We start from the raw sequence: 18,309 nt of genomic DNA on the forward strand, positions 1-18,309 counted from the left end.
GCCAGTGTCCCTGGAGCTCCTGGCTTTGTGGTTTTCTCAACCCTAATCCTTGGCATAACTCTAACCCTAACCCTAGCTTGAGCCAGAAACCAGGCATTGGGCTGTGGTGAGTTCCAAGCAGGAAAAAGACGAGGGAGCAAGGTTTAGGCTTTGCTGCGCTCACCTTGGAATGCCTTTTGCATGGTCAGTGTCCCTGGAGCTCCTGGCTCTGTGGTTTTCGCAGCCCTAATCCTCGGCGTAACCCTAGTGCTAACCCTAACCCTAGCTTGAGCCAGAAATCGGGTTGTGGGCCGTGGCGAGTTCCAAGCAGAAAGAAGAAGGGGGAGCAAGGTTTTGGCTTTTCCGTACTCAACTTTGTATGCCTTTCGCATGGCCAGTGTCCCTGGAGCTCCTGGCTCTGTGGTTTTCTGAACCCTAAACCTAGGCTTAGGCCTAGGCGTAACCCTAACCCTAACCCTAGCTTGAGCCAGAAATCCTGAAGTGGGCTGTGGTGAGTTCTAAGCAGGAAAAAGACGAGGGAGCAAGGTTTTGGCTTTGCTGCGCTCACCTTGGCATGCCTTTGGCATGGCCAGTGTCCCTGGAGCTGCTGGCTCTGTGGTTTTCGCAGCCCTAATCCTCGGCGTAACCCTAGTGCTAACCCTAACCCTAGCTTGAGCGAGAAATCGGGTTGTGGGCCATGGTGAGTTCCGAGCAGAAAGAAGAAGGGGGAGCAAGGTTTTGGGCTGTGCTGCGCTCACCTTGGCATGCCTTTTGCATGGTGAGTATCCCTGGAGCTCCGGGCTCGGTGGTTTTCTATACCCTAACCCTAGGGGTTACCCTAACCCCGACCCTAACCCTAACCCTAGCTTGAGCCAGAAATCGGGAAGTGGGCCGTGGCGAGTTCCAAGCAGAAAGAAGAAGAATAGGGAGCAAGGTTTTGGCTTTGCTGCGCTCACCTTGGTATGCCTTTGGCATGGCCAGTGTCCCTGGAGCTCCTGGCTTTGTGGTTTTCTCAACCCTAATTCTTGGCATAACTCTAACCCTAACCCTAGCTTGAGCCAGAAACCAGGCATTGGGCTGTGGTGAGTTCCGAGCAGGAAGAAGAAAAGGGAGCAAGGTTTTGGCTTTTCCGTGCTCAACTTTGTATGCCTTTCGCATGGTCAGTGTCCCTGGAGCTCCTGGCTTTGTGGTTTTCTGAACCCTAAACCTAGGCTTAGGCCTAGGCGTAACCCTAACCCTAACCCTAGCTTGAGCCAGAAATCCTGAAGTGGGCTGTGGTGAGTTCCAAGCAGGAAGAAGAAGGGGGAGCAAAGTTTTGGCTGTGCCCTGCTCAACTTTGCATGCCTTTGGCATGGTCAGTGTCCCTGGAGCACCTGGCTTTGTGGTTTTCGCAGCCCTAATCCTCGGCATAACCCTAGTGCTAACCCTAACCCTAGCTTGAGCCAGAAATCCGGAAGTGGGCCGTGGCGAGTTCCAAGCAGAAAGAAGAAGAATAGGGAGCAAGGTTTTGGCTGTTCCGTGCTCAACTTGGTATGCCTTTCGCATGCTCAGTGTCCCTGGAGCTCCTGGCTTTGTGGTTTTCTGAACCCTAAACCTAGGCTTAGGCATAGGCGTAACCCTAACCCTAACCCTAGCTTGAGCCAGAAACCGAGCATTGGGCTGTGGTGAGTTCCGAGCAGAAAGAAGAAAAAGGAGCAAAGTTTTGGGCTGTGCTGCGCTCACCTTGGCATGCCTTTTGCATGGTGAGTATCCCTGGAGCTCCGGGCTCGGTGGTTTTCTATACCCTAACCCTAGGCGTTACCCTAACCCCGACCCTAACCCTAACCCTAGCTTGAGCCAGAAATCGGGAAGTTGGCCGTGGCGAGTTCCAAGCAGAAAGAAGAAGACGAGGGAGCAAGGTTTTGGCTGTTCCGTGCTCAACTTGGTATGCCTTTGGCATGGCCAGTGTCCCTGGAGCTCCTGGCTCTGTGGTTTTCTGAACCCTAAACCTAGGCTTAGGCCTAGGCGTAACCCTAACCCTAACCCTAGCTTGAGCCAGAAATCCTGAAGTGGGCTGTGGTGAGTTCTAAGCAGGAAAAAGACGAGGGAGCAAGGTTTTGGCTTTGCTGCGCTCACCTTGGAATGCCTTTGGCATGGCCAGTGTCCCTGGAGCTGCTGGCTTTTTGTTTTCTGCACACTAAACCTAGGCCTAGGCGTAGGCGTAACCCTAACCCTAACCCTAGCTTGTGCCAGAAATCCAGCAGTGGGCTGTGGTGAGTTCTGAGCAGGAAGAAGAAAAGGGAGAAAGGTTTTGGCTTTTCCGGGCTCAACTTTTTATGCCTTTCGCATGGCCAGTGTCCCTGGAGCTCCTGGCTTTGTGGTTTTCTGAACCCTAAACCTAGGCTTAGGCCTAGGCGTAACCCTAACCCTAACCCTAGCTTGAGCCAGAAATCCTGAAGTGGGCTGTGGTGAGTTCCAAGCAGGAAAAAGACGAGGGAGCAAGGTTTTGGCTTTGCTGCGCTCACCTTGGAATGCCTTTAGCATGGCCAGTGTCCCTGGAGCTGCTGGTTTTTTGTTTTCTGAACACTAAACCTAGGCCTAGGCGTAGGCGTAACCCTAACCCTAACCCTAGCTTGAGCCAGAAATCTGGAAGTGGGCTGTGGTGAGTTCCAAGCAGAAAGAAGAAGGGGGAGCAAGGTTTTGGGCTGTGCTGCGCTCACCTTGGCATGCCTTTTGCATGGTGAGTATCCCTGGGGCTCCAGGCTCGGTGGTTTCCTATACCCTAACCCTAGGCGTTACCCTAACCCCGACCCTAACCCTAACCCTAGCTTGAGCCAGAAATCGGGAAGTGGGCCGTGGCGAGTTCCAAGCAGAAAGAAGAAGAATAGGGAGCAAGGTTTTGGCTGTTCCGTGCTCAACTTGGTATGCCTTTGGCATGGCCAGTGTCCCTGGAGCTCCTGGCTTTGTGGTTTTCTCAACCCTAATCCTTGGCATAACTCTAACCCTAACCCTAGCTTGAGCCAGAAACCAGGCATTGGGCTGTGGTGAGTTCCAAGCAGGAAAAAGACGAGGGAGCAAGGTTTAGGCTTTGCTGCGCTCACCTTGGAATGCCTTTTGCATGGTCAGTGTCCCTGGAGCTCCTGGCTCTGTGGTTTTCGCAGCCCTAATCCTCGGCGTAACCCTAGTGCTAACCCTAACCCTAGCTTGAGCGAGAAATCGGGTTGTGGGCCGTGGCGAGTTCCAAGCAGAAAGAAGAAGGGGGAGCAAGGTTTTGGCTTTTCCGTACTCAACTTTGTATGCCTTTCGCATGGCCAGTGTCCCTGGAGCTCCTGGCTCTGTGGTTTTCTGAACCCTAAACCTAGGCTTAGGCCTAGGCGTAACCCTAACCCTAACCCTAGCTTGAGCCAGAAATCCTGAAGTGGGCTGTGGTGAGTTCTAAGCAGGAAAAAAACGAGGGAGCAAGGTTTTGGCTTTGCTGCGCTCACCTTGGAATGCCTTTGGCATGGCCAGTGTCCCTGGAGCTGCTGGCTCTGTGGTTTTCGCAGCCCTAATCCTCGGCGTAACCCTAGTGCTAACCCTAACCCTAGCTTGAGCGAGAAATCGGGTTGTGGGCCGTGGCGAGTTCCAAGCAGAAAGAAGAAGAATAGGGAGCAAGGTTTTGGCTGTTCCGTGCTCAACTTGGTATGCCTTTCGCATGCTCAGTGTCCCTGGAGCTCCTGGCTTTGTGGTTTTCTGAACCCTAAACCTAGGCTTAGGCCTAGGCGTAACCCTAACCCTAACCCTAGCTTGAGCCAGAAACCGAGCATTGGGCTGTGGTGAGTTCCGAGCAGAAAGAAGAAAAAGGAGGAAAGTTTTGGGCTGTGCTGCGCTCACCTTGGCATGCCTTTTGCATGGTGAGTATCCCTGGAGCTCCGGGCTCGGTGGTTTTCTATACCCTAACCCTAGGCGTTACCCTAACCCCGACCCTAACCCTAACCCTAGCTTGAGCCAGAAATCGGGAAGTGGGCCGTGGCGAGTTCCAAGCAGAAAGAAGAAGAATAGGGAGCAAGGTTTTGGCTGTTCCGTGCTCAACTTGGTATGCCTTTCGCATGGCCAGTGTCCCTGGAGCTCCTGGCTTTGTGGTTTTCTCAACCCTAATCCTTGGCATAACTCTAACCCTAACCCTAGCTTGAGCCAGAAACCAGGCATTGGGCTGTGGTGAGTTCCGAGCAGGAAGAAGAAAAGGGAGCAAGGTTTTGGCTTTTCCGTGCTCAACTTCGTATGCCTTTCGCATGGCCAGTGTCCCTGGAGCTCCTGGCTTTGTGGTTTTCTGAACCCTAAACCTAGGCTTAGGCCTAGGCGTAACCCTAACCCTAACCCTAGCTTGAGCCAGAAATCCTGAAGTGGGCTGTGGTGAGTTCCAAGCAGGAAGAAGAAGGGGGAGCAAAGTTTTGGCTGTGCCCTGCTCAACTTTGCATGCCTTTGGCATGGTCAGTGTCCCTGGAGCACCTGGCTTTGTGGTTTTCGCAGCCCTAATCCTCGGCATAACCCTAGTGCTAACCCTAACCCTAGCTTGAGCCAGAAATCGGGAAGTGGGCCGTGGCGAGTTCCAAGCAGAAAGAAGAAGACGAGGGAGCAAGGTTTTGGCTTTTCCGTGCTCAACTTGGTATGCCTTTCACATGGTCAGTGTCCCTGGAGCTCCTGGCTCTGTGGTTTTCTGAACCCTAAACCTAGGCTTAGGCATAGGCGTAACCCTAACCCTAACCCTAGCTTGAGCCAGAAATCCTGAAGTGGGCTGTGGTGAGTTCCAAGCAGGAAAAAGACGAGGGAGCGAGGTTTTGGCTTTGCTGCGCTCACCTTGGAATGCCTTTTGCATGGCCAGTGTCCCTGGAGCTCCTGGCTTTTTGTTTTCTGAACACTAAACCTTGGCCTAGGCGTAGGCGTAACCCTAACCCTAACCCTAGCTTGAGCCAGAAATCCAGCAGTGGGCTGTGGTGAGTTCTGAGCAGGAAGAAGAAAAGGGAGCAAGGTTTTGGCTTTGCTGCGCTCACCTTGGAATGCCTTTTGCATGGTCAGTGTCCCTGGAGCTCCTGGCTTTGTGGTTTTCTGAACCCTAAACCTAGGCTTAGGCCTAGGCGTAACCCTAACCCTAACCCTAGCTTGAGCCAGAAATCCTGAAGTGGGCTGTGGTGAGTTCCAAGCAGGAAAAAGACGTGGGAGCAAGGTTTTGGCTTTGCTGCGCTCAACTTGGAATGCCTTTGGCATGGCCAGTGTCCCTGGAGCTCCTGGCTTTGTGGTTTTCTCAACCCTAATCCTTGGCATAACTCTAACCCTAACCCTAGCTTGAGCCAGAAACCAGGCATTGGGCTGTGGTGAGTTCCAAGCAGGAAAAAGACGAGGGAGCAAGGTTTAGGCTTTGCTGCGCTCACCTTGGAATGCCTTTTGCATGGTCAGTGTCCCTGGAGCTCCTGGCTCTGTGGTTTTCGCAGCCCTAATCCTCGGCGTAACCCTAGTGCTAACCCTAACCCTAGCTTGAGCGAGAAATCGGGTTGTGGGCCGTGGCGAGTTCCAAGCAGAAAGAAGAAGGGGGAGCAAAGTTTTGGCTTTTCCGTACTCAACTTTGTATGCCTTTCGCATGGCCAGTGTCCCTGGAGCTCCTGGCTCTGTGGTTTTCTGAACCCTAAACCTAGGCTTAGGCCTAGGCGTAACCCTAACCCTAACCCTAGCTTGAGCCAGAAATCCTGAAGTGGGCTGTGGTGAGTTCTAAGCAGGAAAAAAACGAGGGAGCAAGGTTTTGGCTTTGCTGCGCTCACCTTGGAATGCCTTTGGCATGGTCAGTGTCCCTGGAGCTGCTGGCTCTGTGGTTTTCGCAGCCCTAATCCTCGGCGTAACCCTAGTGCTAACCCTAACCCTAGCTTGAGCGAGAAATCGGGTTGTGGGCCGTGGCGAGTTCCAAGCAGAAAGAAGAAGAATAGGGAGCAAGGTTTTGGCTGTTCCGTGCTCAACTTGGTATGCCTTTCGCATGCTCAGTGTCCCTGGAGCTCCTGGCTTTGTGGTTTTCTGAACCCTAAACCTAGGCTTAGGCCTAGGCGTAACCCTAACCCTAACCCTAGCTTGAGCCAGAAACCGAGCATTGGGCTGTGGTGAGTTCCGAGCAGAAAGAAGAAAAAGGAGCAAAGTTTTGGGCTGTGCTGCGCTCACCTTGGCATGCCTTTTGCATGGTGAGTATCCCTGGAGCTCCGGGCTCGGTGGTTTTCTATACCCTAACCCTAGGCGTTACCCTAACCCCGACCCTAACCCTAGCTTGAGCCAGAAATCGGGAAGTGGGCCGTGGCGAGTTCCAAGCAGAAAGAAGAAGAATAGGGAGCAAGGTTTTGGCTGTTCCGTGCTCAACTTGGTATGCCTTTGGCATGGCCAGTGTCCCTGGAGCTCCTGGCTCTGTGGTTTTCTGAACCCTAAACCTAGGCTTAGGCCTAGGCGTAACCCTAACCCTAACCCTAGCTTGAGCCAGAAATCCTGAAGTGGGCTGTGGTGAGTTCTAAGCAGGAAAAAGACGAGGGAGCAAGGTTTTGGCTTTGCTGCGCTCACCTTGGAATGCCTTTGGCATGGCCAGTGTCCCTGGAGCTGCTGGCTTTTTGTTTTCTGCACACTAAACCTAGGCCTAGGCGTAGGCGTAACCCTAACCCTAACCCTAGCTTGTGCCAGAAATCCAGCAGTGGGCTGTGGTGAGTTCTGAGCAGGAAGAAGAAAAGGGAGCAAGGTTTTGGCTTTTCCGGGCTCAACTTTTTATGCCTTTCGCATGGCCAGTGTCCCTGGAGCTCCTGGCTTTGTGGTTTTCTGAACCCTAAACCTAGGCTTAGGCCTAGGCGTAACCCTAACCCTAACCCTAGCTTGAGCCAGAAATCCTGAAGTGGGCTGTGGTGAGTTCCAAGCAGGAAAAAGACGAGGGAGCAAGGTTTTGGCTTTGCTGCGCTCACCTTGGAATGCCTTTAGCATGGCCAGTGTCCCTGGAGCTGCTGGTTTTTTGTTTTCTGAACACTAAACCTAGGCCTAGGCGTAGGCGTAACCCTAACCCTAACCCTAGCTTGAGCCAGAAATCTGGAAGTGGGCTGTGGTGAGTTCCAAGCAGAAAGAAGAAGGGGGAGCAAGGTTTTGGGCTGTGCTGCGCTCACCTTGGCATGCCTTTTGCATGGTGAGTATCCCTGGAGCTCCAGGCTCGGTGGTTTCCTATACCCTAACCCTAGGCGTTACCCTAACCCCGACCCTAACCCTAACCCTAGCTTGAGCCAGAAATCGGGAAGTGGGCCGTGGCGAGTTCCAAGCAGAAAGAAGAAGAATAGGGAGCAAGGTTTTGGCTGTTCCGTGCTCAACTTGGTATGCCTTTGGCATGGCCAGTGTCCCTGGAGCTCCTGGCTTTGTGGTTTTCTCAACCCTAATCCTTGGCATAACTCTAACCCTAACCCTAGCTTGAGCCAGAAACCAGGCATTGGGCTGTGGTGAGTTCCAAGCAGGAAAAAGACGAGGGAGCAAGGTTTAGGCTTTGCTGCGCTCACCTTGGAATGCCTTTTGCATGGTCAGTGTCCCTGGAGCTCCTGGCTCTGTGGTTTTCGCAGCCCTAATCCTCGGCGTAACCCTAGTGCTAACCCTAACCCTAGCTTGAGCCAGAAATCGGGTTGTGGGCCGTGGCGAGTTCCAAGCAGAAAGAAGAAGGGGGAGCAAGGTTTTGGCTTTTCCGTACTCAACTTTGTATGCCTTTCGCATGGCCAGTGTCCCTGGAGCTCCTGGCTCTGTGGTTTTCTGAACCCTAAACCTAGGCTTAGGCCTAGGCGTAACCCTAACCCTAACCCTAGCTTGAGCCAGAAATCCTGAAGTGGGCTGTGGTGAGTTCTAAGCAGGAAAAAGACGAGGGAGCAAGGTTTTGGCTTTGCTGCGCTCACCTTGGCATGCCTTTGGCATGGCCAGTGTCCCTGGAGCTGCTGGCTCTGTGGTTTTCGCAGCCCTAATCCTCGGCGTAACCCTAGTGCTAACCCTAACCCTAGCTTGAGCGAGAAATCGGGTTGTGGGCCATGGTGAGTTCCGAGCAGAAAGAAGAAGGGGGAGCAAGGTTTTGGGCTGTGCTGCGCTCACCTTGGCATGCCTTTTGCATGGTGAGTATCCCTGGAGCTCCGGGCTCGGTGGTTTTCTATACCCTAACCCTAGGGGTTACCCTAACCCCGACCCTAACCCTAACCCTAGCTTGAGCCAGAAATCGGGAAGTGGGCCGTGGCGAGTTCCAAGCAGAAAGAAGAAGAATAGGGAGCAAGGTTTTGGCTTTGCTGCGCTCACCTTGGTATGCCTTTGGCATGGCCAGTGTCCCTGGAGCTCCTGGCTTTGTGGTTTTCTCAACCCTAATTCTTGGCATAACTCTAACCCTAACCCTAGCTTGAGCCAGAAACCAGGCATTGGGCTGTGGTGAGTTCCGAGCAGGAAGAAGAAAAGGGAGCAAGGTTTTGGCTTTTCCGTGCTCAACTTTGTATGCCTTTCGCATGGTCAGTGTCCCTGGAGCTCCTGGCTTTGTGGTTTTCTGAACCCTAAACCTAGGCTTAGGCCTAGGCGTAACCCTAACCCTAACCCTAGCTTGAGCCAGAAATCCTGAAGTGGGCTGTGGTGAGTTCCAAGCAGGAAGAAGAAGGGGGAGCAAAGTTTTGGCTGTGCCCTGCTCAACTTTGCATGCCTTTGGCATGGTCAGTGTCCCTGGAGCACCTGGCTTTGTGGTTTTCGCAGCCCTAATCCTCGGCATAACCCTAGTGCTAACCCTAACCCTAGCTTGAGCCAGAAATCCGGAAGTGGGCCGTGGCGAGTTCCAAGCAGAAAGAAGAAGAATAGGGAGCAAGGTTTTGGCTGTTCCGTGCTCAACTTGGTATGCCTTTCGCATGCTCAGTGTCCCTGGAGCTCCTGGCTTTGTGGTTTTCTGAACCCTAAACCTAGGCTTAGGCATAGGCGTAACCCTAACCCTAACCCTAGCTTGAGCCAGAAACCGAGCATTGGGCTGTGGTGAGTTCCGAGCAGAAAGAAGAAAAAGGAGCAAAGTTTTGGGCTGTGCTGCGCTCACCTTGGCATGCCTTTTGCATGGTGAGTATCCCTGGAGCTCCGAGCTCGGTGGTTTTCTATACCCTAACCCTAGGCGTTACCCTAACCCCGACCCTAACCCTAACCCTAGCTTGAGCCAGAAATCGGGAAGTTGGCCGTGGCGAGTTCCAAGCAGAAAGAAGAAGACGAGGGAGCAAGGTTTTGGCTGTTCCGTGCTCAACTTGGTATGCCTTTGGCATGGCCAGTGTCCCTGGAGCTCCTGGCTCTGTGGTTTTCTGAACCCTAAACCTAGGCTTAGGCCTAGGCGTAACCCTAACCCTAACCCTAGCTTGAGCCAGAAATCCTGAAGTGGGCTATGGTGAGTTCTAAGCAGGAAAAAGACGAGGGAGCAAGGTTTTGGCTTTGCTGCGCTCACCTTGGAATGCCTTTGGCATGGCCAGTGTCCCTGGAGCTGCTGGCTTTTTGTTTTCTGCACACTAAACCTAGGCCTAGGCGTAGGCGTAACCCTAACCCTAACCCTAGCTTGTGCCAGAAATCCAGCAGTGGGCTGTGGTGAGTTCTGAGCAGGAAGAAGAAAAGGGAGAAAGGTTTTGGCTTTTCCGGGCTCAACTTTTTATGCCTTTCGCATGGCCAGTGTCCCTGGAGCTCCTGGCTTTGTGGTTTTCTCAACCCTAAACCTAGGCTTAGGCCTAGGCGTAACCCTAACCCTAACCCTAGCTTGAGCCAGAAATCCTGAAGTGGGCTGTGGTGAGTTCCAAGCAGGAAAAAGACGAGGGAGCAAGGTTTTGGCTTTGCTGCGCTCACCTTGGAATGCCTTTAGCATGGCCAGTGTCCCTGGAGCTGCTGGTTTTTTGTTTTCTGAACACTAAACCTAGGCCTAGGCGTAGGCGTAACCCTAACCCTAACCCTAGCTTGAGCCAGAAATCTGGAAGTGGGCTGTGGTGAGTTCCAAGCAGAAAGAAGAAGGGGGAGCAAGGTTTTGGGCTGTGCTGCGCTCACCTTGGCATGCCTTTTGCATGGTGAGTATCCCTGGGGCTCCAGGCTCGGTGGTTTCCTATACCCTAACCCTAGGCGTTACCCTAACCCCGACCCTAACCCTAACCCTAGCTTGAGCCAGAAATCGGGAAGTGGGCCGTGGCGAGTTCCAAGCAGAAAGAAGAAGAATAGGGAGCAAGGTTTTGGCTGTTCCGTGCTCAACTTGGTATGCCTTTGGCATGGCCAGTGTCCCTGGAGCTCCTGGCTTTGTGGTTTTCTCAACCCTAATCCTTGGCATAACTCTAACCCTAACCCTAGCTTGAGCCAGAAACCAGGCATTGGGCTGTGGTGAGTTCCAAGCAGGAAAAAGACGAGGGAGCAAGGTTTAGGCTTTGCTGCGCTCACCTTGGAATGCCTTTTGCATGGTCAGTGTCCCTGGAGCTCCTGGCTCTGTGGTTTTCGCAGCCCTAATCCTCGGCGTAACCCTAGTGCTAACCCTAACCCTAGCTTGAGCGAGAAATCGGGTTGTGGGCCGTGGCGAGTTCCAAGCAGAAAGAAGAAGGGGGAGCAAAGTTTTGGCTTTTCCGTACTCAACTTTGTATGCCTTTCGCATGGCCAGTGTCCCTGGAGCTCCTGGCTCTGTGGTTTTCTGAACCCTAAACCTAGGCTTAGGCCTAGGCGTAACCCTAACCCTAACCCTAGCTTGAGCCAGAAATCCTGAAGTGGGCTGTGGTGAGTTCTAAGCAGGAAAAAAACGAGGGAGCAAGGTTTTGGCTTTGCTGCGCTCACCTTGGAATGCCTTTGGCATGGCCAGTGTCCCTGGAGCTGCTGGCTCTGTGGTTTTCGCAGCCCTAATCCTCGGCGTAACCCTAGTGCTAACCCTAACCCTAGCTTGAGCGAGAAATCGGGTTGTGGGCCGTGGCGAGTTCCAAGCAGAAAGAAGAAGAATAGGGAGCAAGGTTTTGGCTGTTCCGTGCTCAACTTGGTATGCCTTTCGCATGCTCAGTGTCCCTGGAGCTCCTGGCTTTGTGGTTTTCTGAACCCTAAACCTAGGCTTAGGCCTAGGCGTAACCCTAACCCTAACCCTAGCTTGAGCCAGAAACCGAGCATTGGGCTGTGGTGAGTTCCGAGCAGAAAGAAGAAAAAGGAGGAAAGTTTTGGGCTGTGCTGCGCTCACCTTGGCATGCCTTTTGCATGGTGAGTATCCCTGGAGCTCCGGGCTCGGTGGTTTTCTATACCCTAACCCTAGGCGTTACCCTAACCCCGACCCTAACCCTAACCCTAGCTTGAGCCAGAAATCGGGAAGTTGGCCGTGGCGAGTTCCAAGCAGAAAGAAGAAGAATAGGGAGCAAGGTTTTGGCTGTTCCGTGCTCAACTTGGTATGCCTTTGGCATGGCCAGTGTCCCTGGAGCTCCTGGCTCTGTGGTTTTCTGAACCCTAAACCTAGGCTTAGGCCTAGGCGTAACCCTAACCCTAACCCTAGCTTGAGCCAGAAATCCTGAAGTGGGCTGTGGTGAGTTCCAAGCAGGAAAAAGACGAGGGAGCGAGGTTTTGGCTTTGCTGCGCTCACCTTGGAATGCCTTTTGCATGGCCAGTGTCCCTGGAGCTCCTGGCTTTTTGTTTTCTGAACACTAAACCTTGGCCTAGGCGTAGGCGTAACCCTAACCCTAACCCTAGCTTGAGCCAGAAATCCAGCAGTGGGCTGTGGTGAGTTCTGAGCAGGAAGAAGAAAAGGGAGCAAGGTTTTGGCTTTGCTGCGCTCACCTTGGAATGCCTTTTGCATGGTCAGTGTCCCTGGAGCTCCTGGCTTTGTGGTTTTCTGAACCCTAAACCTAGGCTTAGGCCTAGGCGTAACCCTAACCCTAACCCTAGCTTGAGCCAGAAATCCTGAAGTGGGCTGTGGTGAGTTCCAAGCAGGAAAAAGACGTGGGAGCAAGGTTTTGGCTTTGCTGCGCTCACCTTGGAATGCCTTTGGCATGGCCAGTGTCCCTGGAGCTCCTGGCTTTGTGGTTTTCTCAACCCTAATCCTTGGCATAACTCTAACCCTAACCCTAGCTTGAGCCAGAAACCAGGCATTGGGCTGTGGTGAGTTCCAAGCAGGAAAAAGACGAGGGAGCAAGGTTTAGGCTTTGCTGCGCTCACCTTGGAATGCCTTTTGCATGGTCAGTGTCCCTGGAGCTCCTGGCTCTGTGGTTTTCGCAGCCCTAATCCTCGGCGTAACCCTAGTGCTAACCCTAACCCTAGCTTGAGCGAGAAATCGGGTTGTGGGCCGTGGCGAGTTCCAAGCAGAAAGAAGAAGGGGGAGCAAGGTTTTGGCTTTTCCGTACTCAACTTTGTATGCCTTTCGCATGGCCAGTGTCCCTGGAGCTCCTGGCTCTGTGGTTTTCTGAACCCTAAACCTAGGCTTAGGCCTAGGCGTAACCCTAACCCTAACCCTAGCTTGAGCCAGAAATCCTGAAGTGGGCTGTGGTGAGTTCTAAGCAGGAAAAAAACGAGGGAGCAAGGTTTTGGCTTTGCTGCGCTCACCTTGGAATGCCTTTGGCATGGCCAGTGTCCCTGGAGCTGCTGGCTCTGTGGTTTTCGCAGCCCTAATCCTCGGCGTAACCCTAGTGCTAACCCTAACCCTAGCTTGAGCGAGAAATCGGGTTGTGGGCCGTGGCGAGTTCCAAGCAGAAAGAAGAAGAATAGGGAGCAAGGTTTTGGCTGTTCCGTGCTCAACTTGGTATGCCTTTCGCATGCTCAGTGTCCCTGGAGCTCCTGGCTTTGTGGTTTTCTGAACCCTAAACCTAGGCTTAGGCCTAGGCGTAACCCTAACCCTAACCCTAGCTTGAGCCAGAAACCGAGCATTGGGCTGTGGTGAGTTCCGAGCAGAAAGAAGAAAAAGGAGGAAAGTTTTGGGCTGTGCTGCGCTCACCTTGGCATGCCTTTTGCATGGTGAGTATCCCTGGAGCTCCGGGCTCGGTGGTTTTCTATACCCTAACCCTAGGCGTTACCCTAACCCCGACCCTAACCCTAGCTTGAGCCAGAAATCGGGAAGTGGGCCGTGGCGAGTTCCAAGCAGAAAGAAGAAGAATAGGGAGCAAGGTTTTGGCTGTTCCGTGCTCAACTTGGTATGCCTTTGGCATGGCCAGTGTCCCTGGAGCTCCTGGCTCTGTGGTTTTCTGAACCCTAAACCTAGGCTTAGGCCTAGGCGTAACCCTAACCCTAACCCTAGCTTGAGCCAGAAATCCTGAAGTGGGCTGTGGTGAGTTCTAAGCAGGAAAAAGACGAGGGAGCAAGGTTTTGGCTTTGCTGCGCTCACCTTGGAATGCCTTTGGCATGGCCAGTGTCCCTGGAGCTGCTGGCTTTTTGTTTTCTGCACACTAAACCTAGGCCTAGGCGTAGGCGTAACCCTAACCCTAACCCTAGCTTGTGCCAGAAATCCAGCAGTGGGCTGTGGTGAGTTCTGAGCAGGAAGAAGAAAAGGGAGCAAGGTTTTGGCTTTTCCGGGCTCAACTTTTTATGCCTTTCGCATGGCCAGTGTCCCTGGAGCTCCTGGCTTTGTGGTTTTCTCAACCCTAAACCTAGGCTTAGGCCTAGGCGTAACCCTAACCCTAACCCTAGCTTGAGCCAGAAATCCTGAAGTGGGCTGTGGTGAGTTCCAAGCAGGAAAAAGACGAGGGAGCAAGGTTTTGGCTTTGCTGCGCTCACCTTGGAATGCCTTTAGCATGGCCAGTGTCCCTGGAGCTGCTGGTTTTTTGTTTTCTGAACACTAAACCTAGGCCTAGGCGTAGGCGTAACCCTAACCCTAACCCTAGCTTGAGCCAGAAATCTGGAAGTGGGCTGTGGTGAGTTCCAAGCAGAAAGAAGAAGGGGGAGCAAGGTTTTGGGCTGTGCTGCGCTCACCTTGGCATGCCTTTTGCATGGTGAGTATCCCTGGAGCTCCAGGCTCGGTGGTTTCCTATACCCTAACCCTAGGCGTTACCCTAACCCCGACCCTAACCCTAACCCTAGCTTGAGCCAGAAATCGGGAAGTGGGCCGTGGCGAGTTCCAAGCAGAAAGAAGAAGAATAGGGAGCAAGGTTTTGGCTGTTCCGTGCTCAACTTGGTATGCCTTTGGCATGGCCAGTGTCCCTGGAGCTCCTGGCTTTGTGGTTTTCTCAACCCTAATCCTTGGCATAACTCTAACCCTAACCCTAGCTTGAGCCAGAAACCAGGCATTGGGCTGTGGTGAGTTCCAAGCAGGAAAAAGACGAGGGAGCAAGGTTTAGGCTTTGCTGCGCTCACCTTGGAATGCCTTTTGCATGGTCAGTGTCCCTGGAGCTCCTGGCTCTGTGGTTTTCGCAGCCCTAATCCTCGGCGTAACCCTAGTGCTAACCCTAACCCTAGCTTGAGCCAGAAATCGGGTTGTGGGCCGTGGCGAGTTCCAAGCAGAAAGAAGAAGGGGGAGCAAGGTTTTGGCTTTTCCGTACTCAACTTTGTATGCCTTTCGCATGGCCAGTGTCCCTGGAGCTCCTGGCTCTGTGGTTTTCTGAACCCTAAACCTAGGCTTAGGCCTAGGCGTAACCCTAACCCTAACCCTAGCTTGAGCCAGAAATCCTGAAGTGGGCTGTGGTGAGTTCTAAGCAGGAAAAAGACGAGGGAGCAAGGTTTTGGCTTTGCTGCGCTCACCTTGGCATGCCTTTGGCATGGCCAGTGTCCCTGGAGCTGCTGGCTCTGTGGTTTTCGCAGCCCTAATCCTCGGCGTAACCCTAGTGCTAACCCTAACCCTAGCTTGAGCGAGAAATCGGGTTGTGGGCCATGGTGAGTTCCGAGCAGAAAGAAGAAGGGGGAGCAAGGTTTTGGGCTGTGCTGCGCTCACCTTGGCATGCCTTTTGCATGGTGAGTATCCCTGGAGCTCCGGGCTCGGTGGTTTTCTATACCCTAACCCTAGGGGTTACCCTAACCCCGACCCTAACCCTAACCCTAGCTTGAGCCAGAAATCGGGAAGTGGGCCGTGGCGAGTTCCAAGCAGAAAGAAGAAGAATAGGGAGCAAGGTTTTGGCTTTGCTGCGCTCACCTTGGTATGCCTTTGGCATGGCCAGTGTCCCTGGAGCTCCTGGCTTTGTGGTTTTCTCAACCCTAATTCTTGGCATAACTCTAACCCTAACCCTAGCTTGAGCCAGAAACCAGGCATTGGGCTGTGGTGAGTTCCGAGCAGGAAGAAGAAAAGGGAGCAAGGTTTTGGCTTTTCCGTGCTCAACTTTGTATGCCTTTCGCATGGTCAGTGTCCCTGGAGCTCCTGGCTTTGTGGTTTTCTGAACCCTAAACCTAGGCTTAGGCCTAGGCGTAACCCTAACCCTAACCCTAGCTTGAGCCAGAAATCCTGAAGTGGGCTGTGGTGAGTTCCAAGCAGGAAGAAGAAGGGGGAGCAAAGTTTTGGCTGTGCCCTGCTCAACTTTGCATGCCTTTGGCATGGTCAGTGTCCCTGGAGCACCTGGCTTTGTGGTTTTCGCAGCCCTAATCCTCGGCATAACCCTAGTGCTAACCCTAACCCTAGCTTGAGCCAGAAATCCGGAAGTGGGCCGTGGCGAGTTCCAAGCAGAAAGAAGAAGAATAGGGAGCAAGGTTTTGGCTGTTCCGTGCTCAACTTGGTATGCCTTTCGCATGCTCAGTGTCCCTGGAGCTCCTGGCTTTGTGGTTTTCTGAACCCTAAACCTAGGCTTAGGCATAGGCGTAACCCTAACCCTAACCCTAGCTTGAGCCAGAAACCGAGCATTGGGCTGTGGTGAGTTCCGAGCAGAAAGAAGAAAAAGGAGCAAAGTTTTGGGCTGTGCTGCGCTCACCTTGGCATGCCTTTTGCATGGTGAGTATCCCTGGAGCTCCGAGCTCGGTGGTTTTCTATACCCTAACCCTAGGCGTTACCCTAACCCCGACCCTAACCCTAACCCTAGCTTGAGCCAGAAATCGGGAAGTTGGCCGTGGCGAGTTCCAAGCAGAAAGAAGAAGACGAGGGAGCAAGGTTTTGGCTGTTCCGTGCTCAACTTGGTATGCCTTTGGCATGGCCAGTGTCCCTGGAGCTCCTGGCTCTGTGGTTTTCTGAACCCTAAACCTAGGCTTAGGCCTAGGCGTAACCCTAACCCTAACCCTAGCTTGAGCCAGAAATCCTGAAGTGGGCTGTGGTGAGTTCTAAGCAGGAAAAAGACGAGGGAGCAAGGTTTTGGCTTTGCTGCGCTCACCTTGGAATGCCTTTGGCATGGCCAGTGTCCCTGGAGCTGCTGGCTTTTTGTTTTCTGCACACTAAACCTAGGCCTAGGCGTAGGCGTAACCCTAACCCTAACCCTAGCTTGTGCCAGAAATCCAGCAGTGGGCTGTGGTGAGTTCTGAGCAGGAAGAAGAAAAGGGAGAAAGGTTTTGGCTTTTCCGGGCTCAACTTTTTATGCCTTTCGCATGGCCAGTGTCCCTGGAGCTCCTGGCTTTGTGGTTTTCTCAACCCTAAACCTAGGCTTAGGCCTAGGCGTAACCCTAACCCTAACCCTAGCTTGAGCCAGAAATCCTGAAGTGGGCTGTGGTGAGTTCCAAGCAGGAAAAAGACGAGGGAGCAAGGTTTTGGCTTTGCTGCGCTCACCTTGGAATGCCTTTAGCATGGCCAGTGTCCCTGGAGCTGCTGGTTTTTTGTTTTCTGAACACTAAACCTAGGCCTAGGCGTAGGCGTAACCCTAACCCTAACCCTAGCTTGAGCCAGAAATCTGGAAGTGGGCTGTGGTGAGTTCCAAGCAGAAAGAAGAAGGGGGAGCAAGGTTTTGGGCTGTGCTGCGCTCACCTTGGCATGCCTTTTGCATGGTGAGTATCCCTGGGGCTCCAGGCTCGGTGGTTTCCTATACCCTAACCCTAGGCGTTACCCTAACCCCGACCCTAACCCTAACCCTAGCTTGAGCCAGAAATCGGGAAGTGGGCCGTGGCGAGTTCCAAGCAGAAAGAAGAAGAATAGGGAGCAAGGTTTTGGCTGTTCCGTGCTCAACTTGGTATGCCTTTGGCATGGCCAGTGTCCCTGGAGCTCCTGGCTTTGTGGTTTTCTCAACCCTAATCCTTGGCATAACTCTAACCCTAACCCTAGCTTGAGCCAGAAACCAGGCATTGGGCTGTGGTGAGTTCCAAGCAGGAAAAAGACGAGGGAGCAAGGTTTAGGCTTTGCTGCGCTCACCTTGGAATGCCTTTTGCATGGTCAGTGTCCCTGGAGCTCCTGGCTCTGTGGTTTTCGCAGCCCTAATCCTCGGCGTAACCCTAGTGCTAACCCTAACCCTAGCTTGAGCGAGAAATCGGGTTGTGGGCCGTGGCGAGTTCCAAGCAGAAAGAAGAAGGGGGAGCAAAGTTTTGGCTTTTCCGTACTCAACTTTGTATGCCTTTCGCATGGCCAGTGTCCCTGGAGCTCCTGGCTCTGTGGTTTTCTGAACCCTAAACCTAGGCTTAGGCCTAGGCGTAACCCTAACCCTAACCCTAGCTTGAGCCAGAAATCCTGAAGTGGGCTGTGGTGAGTTCTAAGCAGGAAAAAAACGAGGGAGCAAGGTTTTGGCTTTGCTGCGCTCACCTTGGAATGCCTTTGGCATGGCCAGTGTCCCTGGAGCTGCTGGCTCTGTGGTTTTCGCAGCCCTAATCCTCGGCGTAACCCTAGTGCTAACCCTAACCCTAGCTTGAGCGAGAAATCGGGTTGTGGGCCGTGGCGAGTTCCAAGCAGAAAGAAGAAGAATAGGGAGCAAGGTTTTGGCTGTTCCGTGCTCAACTTGGTATGCCTTTCGCATGCTCAGTGTCCCTGGAGCTCCTGGCTTTGTGGTTTTCTGAACCCTAAACCTAGGCTTAGGCCTAGGCGTAACCCTAACCCTAACCCTAGCTTGAGCCAGAAACCGAGCATTGGGCTGTGGTGAGTTCCGAGCAGAAAGAAGAAAAAGGAGGAAAGTTTTGGGCTGTGCTGCGCTCACCTTGGCATGCCTTTTGCATGGTGAGTATCCCTGGAGCTCCGGGCTCGGTGGTTTTCTATACCCTAACCCTAGGCGTTACCCTAACCCCGACCCTAACCCTAACCCTAGCTTGAGCCAGAAATCGGGAAGTTGGCCGTGGCGAGTTCCAAGCAGAAAGAAGAAGAATAGGGAGCAAGGTTTTGGCTGTTCCGTGCTCAACTTGGTATGCCTTTGGCATGGCCAGTGTCCCTGGAGCTCCTGGCTCTGTGGTTTTCTGAACCCTAAACCTAGGCTTAGGCCTAGGCGTAACCCTAACCCTAACCCTAGCTTGAGCCAGAAATCCTGAAGTGGGCTGTGGTGAGTTCCAAGCAGGAAAAAGACGAGGGAGCGAGGTTTTGGCTTTGCTGCGCTCACC

The sequence above is a fragment of the Corvus hawaiiensis genome, chromosome 8 (assembly GCF_020740725.1).
Source record: "Corvus hawaiiensis isolate bCorHaw1 chromosome 8, bCorHaw1.pri.cur, whole genome shotgun sequence".
Lineage (NCBI taxonomy): Eukaryota > Metazoa > Chordata > Aves > Passeriformes > Corvidae > Corvus > Corvus hawaiiensis.